Raw genomic sequence first — 16,679 nt, forward strand, 5'->3', positions numbered from 1 at the left:
CATCCTTTAGAACTTGTGTTTTCAGATGTATGGGGTCCTGCTAAGACTTTTGTAAGTGGTCACAATTATTATATCAGTTTCGTTGATGCTTATAGTCACTTTACCTGGCTTTATCTTATAAACGTAAATCCGATGTGTTTGACATTTTTGTTCAATTTCAAAAACATGTTGAACGCCTTCTCAAACACATAATTGTTCATGTCCAGTCGGACTGGGGCGGCGAGTATCGCAACCTCAACTCCTTCTTTCAGTCGCTTGGAATCTGGTTCGCCTAAGTCTGTAAAAAAATCCTTACCGAGTGGTGAGCCAGCCTCCCACTCGAAGGCTTAGCTGCGAAATCCATTTCGCCTAAGTTTTTGGAAATCCTACCGAGTGGTAAGCCAGCCTTCCACTCGAAGGCTTAGCTGCGAAATCCGTTTCGCGTATGTTTTTGGAAATCCTATCGAGTGGTAAGCCAGCCTTCCACTCGGAGGCTTAGCTGCAGTCCAAGTACTCGCCTAAGTTAAACAAAATCCTACCGAGTGGTAAGCCAGCCTTCCACTCGGAGGCTTAGCTGCAGTCCAAGTACTCGCCTAAGTTTTTGAAAATCCTACCGAGTGGAGAGCAAACCTCCCACTCGGGGGCTTAGCTGGAGCCCAGTGCTCGCCTAAGTTCTTGAAAATCCTGCCGAGTGGAGAGCAAACCTCCCACTCGGGAGCTTAGCTGCAGCCCAGTGCTCGGCTAAGTTTTTGAAAATCCTACCGAGTGGAGAGCAAACCTCCCACTCGGGTGCTTAGCTGCAGCCCAGTGCTCGCCTAAGTTTTTGAAAATCCTACCGAATGGAGAGCAGACCTCCCCACTCGGGGGCTTAGCTGCAGCCCAGTGCTTGCCTAAGTGTATCGGGGAACAAGTCGATTGCAATGAGCGCCTCGCTTTAGCCTGCAAAAGACACCTCAAACCAAATGCAAACATATTCAACGTCGAATCCAATTTCGGATAACACCTAACGGAATCGAAAGTGCTCAGGCGCTAAGCCTGTTAAGGTTTGTCGGTTACAAAACTCACTCGGCATACCGAGGCAAATTTAAAGTATCAAGCTCAGAAGTTTTTTACCCCTCCTGAGGAGGACTGGAAGGTGCAACAAACTCATCCAGGTCGATTCCATCTGCTATCCGAGTGGCAGCGGCAATGAAGGTCTCCATGAAAGATCGGAAATCATGCTTCTTGGTGTTAGCCACCCTAAGGGCCACCAGCTTGTCCTCTCGTGCATCCTTGTAGTGAACGCGGACCAGAGACAGAGCAACATCTGCGCCACACCTGGCAGAAGACTTCTTCCACTCCTGCACTCGACTTGGGACCTCATTCAGTCGAGTCATCAGAGACTCGAGGTCGTTCTGGAGCGTCTCTCTTGGCCAGAGTGTTGTGTCGATGCGAGAAGTTGCGACCTTCAGCCTTGCGAGATAGTCGACGACAGCGGCAACGCGAGATTCAAGCCGGAGCACATTCATGACGACTTCATCTTTCACTGGAGAGTTGATGGGATCCAGGTTTATCTCCAGTCGACCAGTCTCCTCTTCAAAGTTCTGGCAAAATTCTGCAAGCACAACCATCGAGTCAAGACAACAGTCGGAGATCACAGTTAAAATGTCTGTTTGATACAAAAGATTGCCTTCAAGCATGAGGAATAGCTTCTTGGCGAGTCCACCCAGATAAGCCTCCAAATCGTTCTTCTTTCCCGCCAACTCACTGGCCTTGTCATTCAGGGCAATCTTGTCACTTTTCAGTCGACTGACCTCCTTGTTGGCAGTATCAAGAGCAGCTTTCATATTGGTGTTTTCTTCTTCAAGCTTGGTGACTGAAGCCAGCTTCTCATCTGCGAGCTTGGTCTTCTCTAAAGCCGCTTTCTGCATCTCAGCCAAGTCAAGGTCTTTCTTCTTCAGGGCATCCCTCACTTTGTCTGCAAAGTTACAGTGAGATCAGACTCAAAAACAAACGAGAGGCAAAGGCAGTCGTCGAAGGCCTCACCAAACATACCTTTAGCTTCCTCCTTCGCCTTCGTTAGGTTCTCTTGGGTCAGTTTCAGATCAAGCTTGAGCTGGATGTGTTTGTTCTCCAACTCAGCATAACGAGCCGCAAGGTCGCAGGATTTCTACGAAGAACCAATCGACAGATGTCAAAGACAATTCACTTCCGAGTGACTAAGGAAAAACCTTAGCGTTTCTAAGACTACGGCCGAATACAAACATTCGACCACAGCCTCGGGGACTACACCCAGTGGATGCACTCAGCGTGCCCCCACTAGTTTTATCAGTTAGAGTCGACCAGTCAACCAACAAAAAAAACGGCAGGTGTTCTTCAGACTATAGTCGACCGCCAGCAGTCGACCACAGTCTCGGGGACTACACCCAGTGGGTGCACTCAGCGTGCCCCCACTGGTCTATGAATCTATTCGACCTAGTCGAGTAAGAAAAAAAAACTTAAGACATAAAGACTATGGTCGACTGCCAGCAGTCCACCATAGCCTTGGGGACTACACCCAGTGGGTGCACTCAGCGTGCCCCCACTAACCCGGAATTTCAATCGACACACCCAGTGGGTGTAGGACAAACTCTAAGAATTTCAGAAAGAAGAGTTTTCCGGTATCATATCCTAACAGAACAGGCAGTGACCGACTGACCTGAACATTGCTCTAAAGAGCTGAACTAGCGTCATAGGCTGCCTGGCTGGCTTCTCAAATTGCCTTCACTTGCTCCATCATGACCCCCGCTTGGCGTATTGCTTCTTTAGCAGCACTAGCTTGGTCTTCTGGGACGTGGTAGGTTGAGAAAAGCGAGGGTTGAGCAGCACTCGACGATGAAGGACGAGCACTCGTCAACGGCACCGCAAAGGTTACGGTAGGCCGAGTGACATTGTCTCCCTCCATGACCAACGTCTCGGGTGCTGGCACGTTGTGAGTCGCCTTGCCAGCAGACGCTTTCTTATTCCTTCTCTGCCTCAATGGTTCCTTGTCGTCGTCGTCAGGAAGGTCGATAACGACGTTAGATGAAGCTGCAGAAAAAGAATCAAAATTAGAGACAAGAAGCCAATCAACTGAAGACGGAACTACAAGAGTCATACCAGGTTTCGAGGTAATATCATCCTCCATCTCCCGATCTTCAGCTCTGCCCGAGGTATCAGAAGTAGCAGCACTGCAGTTCGAGAAGTCAGTCGATTAGCTCATGAGTCGACCAAGAATAAGTTCATGTGGAACAGACAAACTCAAGCTACACCATTACCCTGAGATAGTGGGGATCACCATCTTCATCTTCGGCAAGACCTTCGTCGACTTCAATGGCGCCACTCGAGATTGCTTTGGAGCTTTCCCAGTCGGCACCAGAGAAGTAGTCCGAGGGCGCTTGGACGACTGCGTGACGGTTGTGACCCCCTTACCACGCTCGACCACGGGATCATGGGCAAGCTTCGAGCGTCTTTCCGAGCGAGGAGGTACAACTTCCTCCTCCTCCTCCTCCTCCTCTTCCTCCTCACCAGAGTCATCACCCTCATCATCGTCGTCAGCCTCCGAATCCCACTCCTCTGGACTTTCGCCCCCACTTCCTTCCTCCTCCTCAGTCGACATTTGCACTCCATTGGGCATCGAGTATAACTCAGTGGTGGCCTGTCAGACAACAAAACAAGACAAAGATCAGTCGACCAATTCACAGCGAAGCAGAATGAATAAAGCAAGATTACAATTGGAGATAAGTGGTCATACCGTGTCAGGGGTGTAGGTACAGTCGAGTGGCGGGATCCTCCTAGCCCCTCGAGGGTTGTCTTTATTCCCTGTGATCGAGGCCACCCACCTCACCAGTGTGGCGTTGTTGACCGCTTCTGGATGGACCCAAGTGGTGTCTTCGGTGCCACAGTACAGCCACATCGGGTGGCCTCGGTACTGAAGTGGTTGGATGCGCCATCTAAGAAAGACCTCCAGAAGATCCATACCCGTCACTCCATCCCTAACGAGTTGGACTACGCACTCCATCAACATTTTTACCTGAGCTTTCTCCTCAGAAAGCACCTTCAGAGAAGAGGGTTTGTCCACTCGGTCCATGGAAAATGGAGGGAGACCAGTCGACTGCCCCGGCGTCGACTCGTCTTGGCAGTAGAACCAAGTCGACTGCCACCCTCTGACCGACTCAGGAAGGGTCATGGCCGGGAAAGTACTCTTATTCCTCATTTCAATCCCAAGACCCCCGCACATCTGGATAACCTTAGTCCTCTCATCATCCAGACTCACCTTTTTCACCGTCTGTGAGCGACATGTGAATATGTGCTTAAAGAGACCCCAGTGTGGTCGACAACCCAGGAAGTTCTCGCACATGGACACGAAAGCAGCAAGATAGGCGATGGAATTGGGAGTGAAATGGTGGAGTTGCGCCCCAAAGAAGTTTAGAAACCCTCGGAAGAAAACACTCGGCGGCAGAGAGAATCCACGGTCTACATGAGTGGCTAGGAGAACGCACTCATCCTCCTGCGGCTGCAGTTGCGTCTCGGTCCCCAGAAGCCTTGCTGACCCGTGGGGGATCAAACCCTCGTTGGCCAGGTCATTGAGATCCATCTCGGTGATGGTCGAACGGATCCAATCCACTTGGACCCAACCTTTTGGCAAGCGGGACCTTGACGAAGACCCGCCCCGACTGGACGCTCTCCCCTTCGCTTTCCCTGTCGCCGTCGCCTTCTTCGTGCGCTCCAAGGCCGCCGTATTCTCCTTCACCATTGTCGCCGGCGAAGCACGCGAGGAGTGGATAGGCGGAGGCGAGAGCAGGCAAAGCGGGCGGAGGCAAAGGGGGCAGAGAGGAGAATGAGAAGGCACTGTTCAAAAACCCTCGCCCGGCGCTTTATATAAGGACGTTTCCGAGTGGCTGACAAGTAGGCCCGGGCGGTCCTGTCACATCCCGAAACAGTCGCGCACGCATGGTACATGGCGAAAAAGGTGGCACGGAAATCGAGGCGTCCACGCCTTATCCTATCCGAGTACCGCGGTCCGCCCCGCTTCGCGCGCTTCCCCAAATTCGGATCCCGCAAAATCCGCTAACGGCAGATCAATCTGTCAGACGGTAGATTTCCTGCGATCCATCACTCGGAAGTTCACTAAGTTCAAAAGTTCACTCGACAGAAGAAAAGAATGGATCAAGGCGACTGGAAGAAAGGTTAATGCCAATGCCAAAAAAGAAAAATCGCTGATCCAGGATATGACATAATCAGAGCACAGGAAATAGGTCGGAGAAAACTACTCGAACCTCGATCCATTCGGGGGCTAATGATGAAGTCATGTACCTAGGGTAGGGTCATGGACCTATCTAGGATACCCTACCCAAGGACATCCTTAGAAGAAGCTACCTTCCAGTCGACCAAGAGGAACTTCACTCAACGAACTCAAGGACACTCGACGATGAAGATAGCCACTCGACCATGAAGCTAACCACTCGACGGCCAAGAGACCTAAAGTCACTCAGCACGCAATGGTCTATCATTAAGTAGCTTTAATAGTCTTCATGGCACTTTATGAGGGCTTTACCAGTAACCCCCTGTCTTAATGTACTTTAAACCCTGCATAACTGAGGGGTCTAGCGAACTCTATATAAGCCACCCCCCTCCTCAGTGTAAAGGGTTCGCACCCCTGTAACTTGTATACACATAAACCAGTCGACTGCCTCCGGGCTCCGAGACGTAGGGCTGTTACTTCCTCCGAGAAGGGCCTGAACTCGTAAAACACTCGTGTGTACAACTACTCCATAGCTAGGATCTTGACTCTCCATACCTACCCCCTATTCTACTATCAGACTTAGAACCACGACAGTTGGCGCCCACCTTGGGGCAGGTGTCTTAGCGAATTTTTGGAGAAGTTGCAATTTGTCCGATTGCCTTCATCATGATTTCTGGCGGAGCTCTAGTCGAGGGCCGCGAGATCCATCTCGGTGCGCTCACTTTCATCGCCGACGACTCCGCTTGGCTCCAGGAGGCACCACTCGACATCGACGCGCTCCCCGTCCACGGGGCGACGCACTTTCGGGCGTGTGTCTGCGGCGTCCTGCTGCGGCAGCCGTCGATCCCGTACCGGTTGACTCCTGCGCCGTCCTCCCTCCTTGTCTCCCGCCAGCGCAAGCGCTCCGGTCGGTCGAGGCTTCAGCGATGGGTGAGACACACAATGGCTCGCCAATCGGCCACCACCCAAGTCGCGGCAATCGAGACTGACGAATCTCTCTACGGCCTGTTCGATCTGTCGACAGGCTCCGTAGAGACTGCATCCGAGTGCAACAGCAGTGATCCAGCGGCGGAGGTCCTGATGGTCAACGGGCCTTGTAGCCCTCCCGGTTTCCCCCGCGTCGACGGGATGGACGATGGGGGCGACCCCGCTCAGGCCCACGAAGAATATCAGCCCGAGCCACTCACTTCTCAGCAGAGAGAAGATCTTCGCCGCCGGAACATGGATGCCCTGCATACTCCCATCGCAGGAGAAACTCCTGAGGCTCGTGCTTTGGAAGAGGCGCGTTTGGCCAACTTGGCTGAACGCACTCGACTGGAGAACCTCCAGCGTGCGCGTCAACGAGTACCTGACTCCAGTCGACGTCAGCTCTTTCCGCAACCGACTCAGGTATATCGAACCCCAATTCAGAATTTGGTAGCTGCAGCCCATATAGCGGAGTCAATTCAGCCCTCTCAGTCGGAGGCTGAGAGAGGCTTGATGCAGATCAGGGATTTGCTCCGGGTGGCAGGGGAACAGAATTCAGTTGTGTCACAGTCGCGCAACAGGATTCACAGTCGATCCGTCGCTGTGAATACTATTCAGTCGGCCCACAGCCCAAGGTCACCTCCGAGGTGCGTGGGACGTGAAGGCCGGCGGGACCACTATGATGACCGATTTGATCGTGATGATAGGCGTCGAGTGCCCACTCCTCCCCCGAGAAGTGGGTCTAACGCCCATCGGCTGCAAGATGATAGGCGCCAGCTCAGTGTTGGACGAAGACCTCCGGTCGACCCCAGAGAACCAGGCTTTGACGCGAGATCCATCATCGTGCAAGGTTTGGTCGATCGGAACAGAGCTCATAGAGGTGGCCATGACAGAGATGTGCCCACTAGCAGCCGAGTCCATGTTTCAGGTCCAGAATGCTTTAGCAGAGCCATCAGAGCCGCAGTGATACCCCCCAACTTCAGGTTGGCGACTGGGGTAAGTAAGTTCACCGGAGAGTCCAAGCCTGAAACTTGGCTTGAAGACTACCGAGTGGCGGTGCAGATTGGTGATGGTAATGATGAAGTGGTCATGAAGCATTTGCCACTCATGCTAGAGGGTTCGGCCAGGGCGTGGTTGAATCAGTTAGCTCCTAGCAGCATTTACACCTGGGAAGATCTTTCCCGAGTGTTCATCAGGATGTTCGAGGGAACTTGCAAGCGGCCGGCCGGATTGACGGAGTTGCAAGTCTGCGTACAAAAGTCGAGTGAAACATTGAGAGATTACATCCAGAGATGGATCACTTTGCATCATACCGTGGAGAATGTATCGGACCATCAAGCGGTCTGCGCCTTCAAGGATGGCGTCAAGAACAGAGAGTTGAGCCTGAAGTTTGGTCGAACCGGAGATATGACCCTGAGTCAAATGATGGAGATTGCCACCAAATATGCTAACAGTGAAGAAGAGGACAGGCTCCGGAGTGGCAAGTATAAGCCGAGTCAACCGGAAAAAGGAAACTCCAGTCGGAAGCAGAAGCGGAAGGCCGAGCCAGCTGCTCCTGGAGAGGCTCTGGCCGTGACTCAGGGCAAATTCAAAGGGAAGCCCAAAGGATCTTGGAACCCCAAGAAGGTAAAGGATAAAGAAGGAAATGACGTGATGGATCTACCGTGTCACATCCACACGAAGAAAGACGAAGAGGGTAACTTCATCTACCCGAAACATACCACTCGCCAGTGCCGGCTCTTAATCCAGCAGTTTCAAGGAAAACAGCCCAAGGACAAAGAGAAGGAGTCGGACAAGGCCGAGGACAAGGAGGAAAGTGATGGAGGGTACCCTCATGTCAATTCCACCCTGATGATTTTTGCTGACGTAGAGAGCAAAAGTCGACTAAAAGTGTTCAACCGAGAGGTAAATATGGTCGCCCCGGCGACACCAAGCTATCTGAAATGGTCGCAAACTCCCATTACATTTGACCAATCCGATCACCCCACTCACATTGCCACCCCTGGGAGGCAAGCGCTGGTGGTCGACCCAGTCGTCGAGGGCACTCGACTAACGAAGGTATTGATGGATGGCGGCTGAATATACTGTATGCAGAGACGCTCAAGGGAATGGGCATTCCGATGTCCAGGCTCAGCTCCAGCAACATGAGTTTTGACGGAGTCATTCCTGGGAAGAAGGCTGAGTCACTCGGTCAAATAGCTCTGGATGTAGTGTTCGGCGACTCGAAGCATTTCCGCAAAGAGAAGCTGACATTTGAAGTCGTGGATTTCCAGAGCGCTTACCACGCTATTTTGGGAAGACCAGCCTATGCCCGCTTCATGGCTCGACCATGTTATGTGTACCTCAAATTACAGATGCCTGGCCCCAAAGGAGTGATCACTATCACTGGCAGCCGGAAGAAGGCAGAAGAGTGTTTCTAGAAAGGCTCGAAGATTGCGGATGCCCAGATAACAGTGGTAGAGCTGGAGGAATAAAAGAAAAATACAGATCCGAGTGATTTGCTGCGGGCCAAGAAGCCCGCCACAGAGTCAGCGTTCCAGTCGTCAGGAGAGACGAAGCCAGTTCATATCCACCCGACTGACCCCAATGCAGCTCCGACCCATATTTCCACAACACTCGACTCCAAATAGGAAGAAGCGCTCATCCAGTTCCTCCGTGAGAACTGGGACATCTTTGCATGGAAGCCAGCTGACATGCCGGGTGTTCCCAGGGGGTTGGCTGAGCATCGCCTTAGAGTCGACTCAAAAGCGAAACCTGTTAAAGAACATCTTCGATGGTCTGCCATTGAGAAGAAAAAAGCCATTGGCGAGGAGGTGGCTCGACTCCTTGCAGCAGAGTTTATCCGAGAGATATACCATTCCGAGTGGCTCGCCAATGTCATCATGGTTCCCAAGAAGGACAACTCACTTTGCATGTGCATTGATTTCAAACATATCAATCGGGCCTGCCCGAAAGATCATTTTCCTCTCCCTCGCATCGACCAAATTGTCGACTCGACTGCGGGATGCGAAAGATTGTCTTTTTTAGACGCCTATTCCCGGTATCATCAGATCCGTCTGTATGGACCCGACGAAATCAAAACAACTTTCATCACTCCATTCGGGTGCTTCTGCTATATCACCATGCCATTCGGTCTCAAGAATGCCGGAGCCACGTTCATGAGAATGATTCAAAAGTGTTTACTCACTCAAATCAGTCGGAATGTGGAAGCGTACATGGATGATATCATGGTCAAGTCACAAAAGGGTTCCGACCTGTTGACTGACCTAGCTGAAACATTTGCCAATCTCAGGAGATATGATATCAAGCTCAATCCATCAAAGTGCACATTCGGAGTGCCTGGCGGAAAGTTGCTCGGTTTTCTCGTTTCAGAACGAGGAATCGATGCTAACCAAGAAAAAGTTGGCACCATACTCCGAATGAAACGCCCTGTGCGTGTGCACGATGTCCAGAAGCTTACTGGATGCTTGGCCGCGTTAAGTCGATTCATCTCTCAACTCGGTGAAAAGGCGTTGCCTCTTTACCGACTGATGAAGAAGGCAGACAAGTTCGAGTGGACTCCAGAAGCTGATGCAGCGTTTGCCGAGCTAAAAGCTCTGCTCTCCAACCAGCCGGTGCTTGCTGCTCCAATCAGCAAAGAGCCTCTGTTGCTTTACATTGCAGCCACATGACAGGTCGTCAGTACAGTACTTACGGTCGAGCGGGAAGAGGATGGTAAAACCTTCAAAGTTTAGCGCCCAGTGTATTATCTCTCTGAAGTTTTGACTCCATCGAAGCAAAGATATCCTCATTATCAGAAGCTCGTATATGGGATCTACATGACCATGAAGAAGGTTGCTCATTATTTCTCTGATCATGACATTACAGTCATCACCAACGCACCATTGTCAGAGATTCTGCACAACAGAGACGCAGCTGGTCGAGTGGCTAAATGGGCGATTGAACTCCTTCCCCTTGATATCAAATTTGAGGCAAAGAAAGCCATTAAGTCCCAAGCTATAGCAGATTTCCTTGCCGAGTGGATTGAACAACAGCAGCCGACTCAAGTTCACTCGGAGCATTGGACCATGTTCTTTGATGGCTCTAAGATGTTAAATGGTTCTGGTGCTGGGGTAGTTTTGGTTTCCCCCCGAGGAGATAAGCTCAGATATGTGCTCCAGATCCACTTTGATTCCTCCAACAATGAAGCAGAATATGAAGCACTCTTGTATGGGTTGCGCATGGCCATTTCAATCGGCGTCCGTCGCCTTATGGTTTATGGCGACTCAGATTTGGTGGTCAATCAGGTGATGAAGGAGTGGGACGTTAGAAGCCCAGCCATGACTGGATACTGCAATGCAGTGAGAAAGCTCGAAAAGAAATTCGAAGGGTTAGAGCTCCACCATATACCCCGACTGAAAAATCAGCTGATGATTTGGCGAAGATAGGACCCAAGAGAGAAGCCATCCCCAGTAATGTGTTCTTAGAGCATATCAATACTCCATCAGTCATAGAAGATCCTTTTACCGACGGAGCCCTGCAACCTAAGAGTGTTACGGATCCGACTGAGGTTGAAGTTCCAGCAGTGGTCGACCTGATCATGGAAGCTTTGGTGATCACTCCCGATTGGACAGTACCATATATCGCCTATATTTTGAGAAAAGAGCTCCCCGAGAATGAAGAAGAGGCTCAGGAGATCGTCCGCCGATCCAAAGCCTTCACCGTCATGAGGGGATAGTTATACAGAGAAAGTGTGACTGGAGTCAGCCAGAAATGCATAACACCAGAGGAAGGTCGAATGATTCTCAACGACATCCACTCGGGACCTGTGGCCATCATGCGTCTTCTCGGACCATCGTGGCTAAAGCATACCGAGCTGGTTTTTATTGGCCCAGAGCGAATGAAATGGCAAAGGAGATAGTCGACAAGTGTGAGGGATGTCAATTTTACTCCAATATGTCACACAAGCCCGCCTCAGCTTTAAAGACCATACCACTCGTTTGGCCCTTTGCAGTGTGGGGGTTGGATATGGTCGGCCCTTTGAGAACAGGCAGAAGCGGTTTCACCCATGTGCTGGTAGCAGTCGACAAGTTCACCAAGTGGATTGAGGCCAAACCCATCAAGAACCTCGATGCTGGTACTGCTGTCAGCTTTATCGGAGAATTGATATTCAGATATGGGGTCCCGCATAGCATCATCACTGACAACGGGTCAAACTTTGATTCCAAAGAATTCAGAGCTTTCTGCACGTCTCAAGGCACACGAGTCGACTATGCTTCAGTCGCCCATCCGCAGTCGAATGGACAAGCAGAACGAGCCAACGACCTAATTCTCAAAGGGTTGAAACCCCGTTTGATGCGTGATCTCAAGCATGCGGCTGGTGCATGGGTCGACGAACTTCCCTCGGTACTTTGGGGGTTAAGGACCACGCCCAACCGGTCGACTGGAAGAACTCCGTTCTTCTTGGTCTACGGAGCTGAAGCAGTCTTGCCGAGTGACCTTCTCCACAATGCTCCTCGGGTCGAGCTCTACACCGAGGCTGAAGCAGAACAAGCATGGCAGGATGCAGTCGACCTCTTAGAGGAAGAAAGCGAGATGGCTCTGATACGATCGACCATTTATCAACAAGACTTGCGCCGCTTCCACGCCAAAAACGTGAAGAGTCGAGCCTTCCAGGAAGGAGATTTGGTTCTCTGAGTGGATCAGCAGAAACCACACAAGCTTGCTCCTTCTTGGGAAGGTCCCTTCATCGTCACCAAGGTTCTCCACAATGGAGCATACCGTCTCTACAATGTCGAGCATCAGATCAACGAGCCCCGAGCTTGGAACGCGGAGCTTCTTCGCCCCTTTTACACTTAAGTATTCACTCGGATGAGTTGTAATAAAAGTACTTCTGTAGTTTATTTATCAAGGACAAGAGCTTTATAATTTTCAAAGTAATTGTTATTACTTTTGTCCACGTAAAGCAATCCCCCAGTGGGTGGCTTGGCTGCGAATCTAGTTCACCTAAGTCTGTAAAAAAATCCTAACCGGGTGGTGAGCCAGCCTCCCACTCGAAGGCTTAGCTGCGAAATCCGTTTCGCCTAAGTTTTTGGAAATCCTACCGAGTGGTAAGCCAGCCTTCCACTCGAAGGCTTAGCTGCGAAATCCGTTTCGCCTAAGTTTTTGGAAATCCTATTGAGTGGTAAGCCAGCCTTCCACTCGGAGGCTTAGCTGCAGTCCAAGTACTCGCCTAAGTTTTTGAAAATCCTACCGAGTGGAGAGCAAACCTCCCACTCGGGGGTTTAGCTGCAGTCCAAGTACTCGCCTAAGTTAAACAAAATCCTACCGAGTGGGAAGCCAGCCTTCCATTCGGAGGCTTAGCTGCAGCATTGCGCTCGCCTAAGTTCAAACACAACATGTGCTCTGATAGGAGGACGAGACGCAGGTCGACTGCTAGCCTCTCCTTTCGAGCTACGCCACAAATACAACATGCGCTATGCAAGGAGGACGAGACACAGGTCGACTGCTACCCTCTCCTTCCGAGCTACACAACAGATACAACATACGCTCTGCAAGGAGGACGAGGTGCAGGTCGACTGCTACCTCCTTCTCCAGAGGTACGCCATGAAAATCCTACCGAGTGAAGAGCGGACCTCTCACTCGGGGGCTTAGCTGCAGCCTAGTGCTCGCCTAAGTGTTTGAAAATCCTACCGAGTGGAGAGCAAACCTCACACTCGGGGGCTTAGCTGCAGCCCAGTGCTCGCCTAAGTTTTTGAAAATCCTACCGAGTGGAGAGCAAACCTCCCACTCGGGGGCTTAGCTGCAGCCCAGTGTTCGCCTAAGTTTTTGAAAATCCTACCGAGTGGAGAGCAAACCTCCCACTCGGGGGCTTAGCTGCAGCCCAGTGCTCGCCTAAGTTTTTGAAAATCCTGCCGAGCGGAGAGCAAACCTCCCACTCGGGGGCTTAGCTGCAGCCCAGTGCTCACCTAAGTTTTTGAAAATCCTACCGAGTGGAGAGCAAACCTCCCACTCGGGTGCTTAGCTGCAGCCCAGTGCTCGCCTAAGTTTTTGAAAATCCTACTGAGTGGAGAGCAGACCTCCCCACTCGGGGGCTTAGCTGCAGCCAGTGCTTGCCTAATTGTATCGGGGAACAAGTCGATTGCAATGAGCGCCTCGCTTTAGCCTACAAAAGACACCTCAAACCAAATGCAAACATATTCAATGTCAAATCCAAGTTCGGATAACACCTAACGGAACCGAAAGTGCTCAGGTGCTAAGCCTGTTAAGGTTTGTCGGTTACAAAACTCATTCGGCATACCGAGGCAAATTTAAGGTATCAAGCTCAGAAGTTTTTTACCCCTCCCGAGGAGGACTGGAAGGTGCAACAAACTCATCCAGGTCGATTCCATCTGCAATCCGAGTGGCAGCAGCGATGAAGGTCTCCATGAAAGATCGAAAATCATGCTTCTTGGTGTTAGCCACCCTAAGGGCCACCAGCTTGTCCTCTCGTGCATCCTTGCAGTGAACGCGGACCAGAGACAGAGCAACATCCACGCCACACCTGGCAGAAGACTTCTTCCACTCCTGCACTCGACTTGGGACCTCATTCAGTCGAGTCATCAGAGACTCGATGTTGTTCTGGAGCGTCTCTCTTGGCCAGAGTGTTGTATCGATGCGAGAAGTTGCGACCTTCAGCCTTGCGAGATAGTCGACGACAGCGGCAACGTGAGATTCAAGCCGGAGCACATTCATGGCGAATTCATCTTTCACTGGAGAGTTGATGGGATCTAGGTTTATCTCCAGTCGACCAGTCTCCTCTTCAAAGTTCTGGGAAAATTCTGCAAGCACAACCATCGAGTCAAGACAACAGTCGGAGATCACAGTTAAAATGTCTGTTTGATACAATTCACTTCCGAGTGACTAAGGAAAAATCATAGCGTTTCTAAGACTACGGCCGAATACAAACATTCGACCACAGCCTCGGGGACTACACCCAGTGGGTGCACTCAGCGTGCCCCACTAGTTTTATCAGTTAGAGTCGACCAGTCGACCAACAAAAAAAAATGGCAGGTGTTCTTCAGACTATAGTCGACCGCCAGCAGTCGACCACAGTCTCGGGGACTACACCCAGTGGGTGCACTCAGCGTGCCCCCTCGGGTCTATGAATCTATTCGACCTAGTCGAGTAAGAAAAAAAACTTAAGACATAAAGACTATGGTCGACTGCCAGCAGTCCACCATAGCCTTGGGGACTACACCCAGTGGGTGCACTCAGCGTGCCCCCACTAACCCGGAATTTCAATCGACACACCCAGTGGGTGTAGGACAAACTCTAAGAATTTCAGAAAGAAGAGTTTTCCGGTATCATGTCCTAACAGAACAGGCAGTGACCGACTGACCTCAACATTGCTCTGAAGAGCTGAACTGGCGTCATAGGCTGCCTGGCTGGCTTCTCGAATTGCCTTCACTTGCTCCATCATGACCCCCGCTTGGCGTATTGCTTCTTTAGCAGCACTAGCGTGGTATTCTGGGACGTGGTAGGTTGAGAAAAGCGAGGGTTGAGCAGCACTCGACGATGAAGGACGAGCACTCATCAACGGCACCGCAAAGGTTACGGTAGGCCGAGTGACATTCTCTCCCTCCATGACCAACGTCTCGGGTGCTGGCACGTCCTGAGTCGCCTTGCCAGTAGACGCTTTCTTGTTCCTTCTCTGCCTCAATGGTTCCTCGTCGTCATCGTCGCGAAGGTCGATAACGACGTTAGATGAAGCTGTAGAAAAAGAATCAAAATTAGAGACAAGAAGCCAATCAACTGAAGACGGAACTACAAGAGTCATACTAGGTTTCGAGGTAACAGCATCCTCCATCTCCTGATCTTCAGCTCTGGCCGAGGTATCAGAAGTAGCAGCACTGCAGTTCCAGAAGTCAGTCGATTAGCTCATGAGTCAACCAAGAATAAGTTCATGTGGAACAGACAAACTCAAGCTACACCATTACCCTGAGATAGTGGGGATCACCATCTTCATCTTCGGCAAGACCTTCGTCGACTTCGACGGCGCCACTCGAGATTGCTTCGGAGCTTTCTCAGTCGGCACCGGAGAAGTAGTCCGAGGGCGCTTGGACGACTGCGTGACGGTTGTGACCCCCTTACCACACTCGGCCGCGGGATCATGGGCAAGCTTCGAGCGTCTTTCCGAGCGAGGAGGTACAACTTCCTCCTCCTCCTCCTCCTCCTCTTCCTCCTCACCAGAGTCATCACCCTCATCATCGTCGTCAGCCTCCGAATCCAACTCCTCCGGACATTCGCCCCCACTTCCTTCCTCCTCCTCAGTCGGCGTTTGCGCTCCATTGGGCATTGAGTATAACTCAGTGGTGGCCTGTCAGACAACAAAACAAGAAAAAGATCAATCGACCAATTCGCAGCGAAGCAGAATGAACAAAGCAAGATTACAATTGGAGATAAGTGGTCATACCGTGTCCGTGGTGTAGGTACAGTCGAGTGGCGGGATCCTCCTAGCCCCTCGAGGGTTGTCCTTATTCCCTGTGATCGAGGCCACCCACCTCTCTAGTGTGGCGTCGTTGACCGCTTCTGGATGGACCCGAGTGGTGTCTTCGGTACCACAGTACAGCCACATCGGGTGGCCTCGGTACTGAAGCGGTTGGATGCGTCGTCTAAGAAAGACCTCCAGAAGATCCATACCTGTCACTCCGTCCCTAATGAGTTGGACTACGCGCTCCATCAACATTTTTACCTGAGCTTTCTCCTCAGGAAGCACCTTCAGAGAAGAGGGTTTGTCCACTCGGTCCATGGAAAACGGAGGGAGACCAGTCGACTGCCCCAGCGTCGACTCGTCTTGGCAGTAGAACCAAGTCGACTGCCACCCTCTGACCGACTCAGGAAGGGTCATGGCCGGGAAAGTACACCCAAGACCCCCGCACATCTGGATAACCTTAGTCCTCTCATCATCCGGACTCGCCTTTTTCACCGTCTGTGAGCGACAGGTGAATATGTGCTTAAAGAGATCCCAGTGTGGTCGACAACCCAGGAAGTTCTCGCACATGGACACGAAAGCAGCAAGATAGGCGATGGAATTGGGAGTGAAATGGTGGAGTTGCGCCCCAAAGAAGTTCAGAAATCCTCGGAAGAAAACACTCGGCGGCAGAGAGAATCCACGGTCTACATGAGTGGCTAGGAGAACGCACTCACCCTCCTGCGGCTGTGGTTGCGTCTCGGTCCCCGGAAGCCTTGCTGACTCGTGGGGGATCAAACCCTCGTTGGCCAGGTCATTGAGATCCGTCTCAGTGATGGTCGAACGGATCCAATCCCCTTGGTGTCACACCCTAGCTAGTTCATGCATTAGAGTGTTGCATCATATTTACTCTTTCATCAGAAACCTGAAATGGGGATGACAGAACCCCCAGTCCCCTCTGAAACCAATTAGGGTTTACTAAAAACTTTTTCAATGAACCTGAAATGCCCTTCTAAAATGCCCATCATTTTTGTCTTGGATCAGAACCTCTGCCAAAAGTGA

Source organism: Triticum aestivum, chromosome 4B (genome assembly GCF_018294505.1).
Source record: "Triticum aestivum cultivar Chinese Spring chromosome 4B, IWGSC CS RefSeq v2.1, whole genome shotgun sequence".
Taxonomy (NCBI): Eukaryota; Viridiplantae; Streptophyta; class Magnoliopsida; order Poales; family Poaceae; genus Triticum; species Triticum aestivum.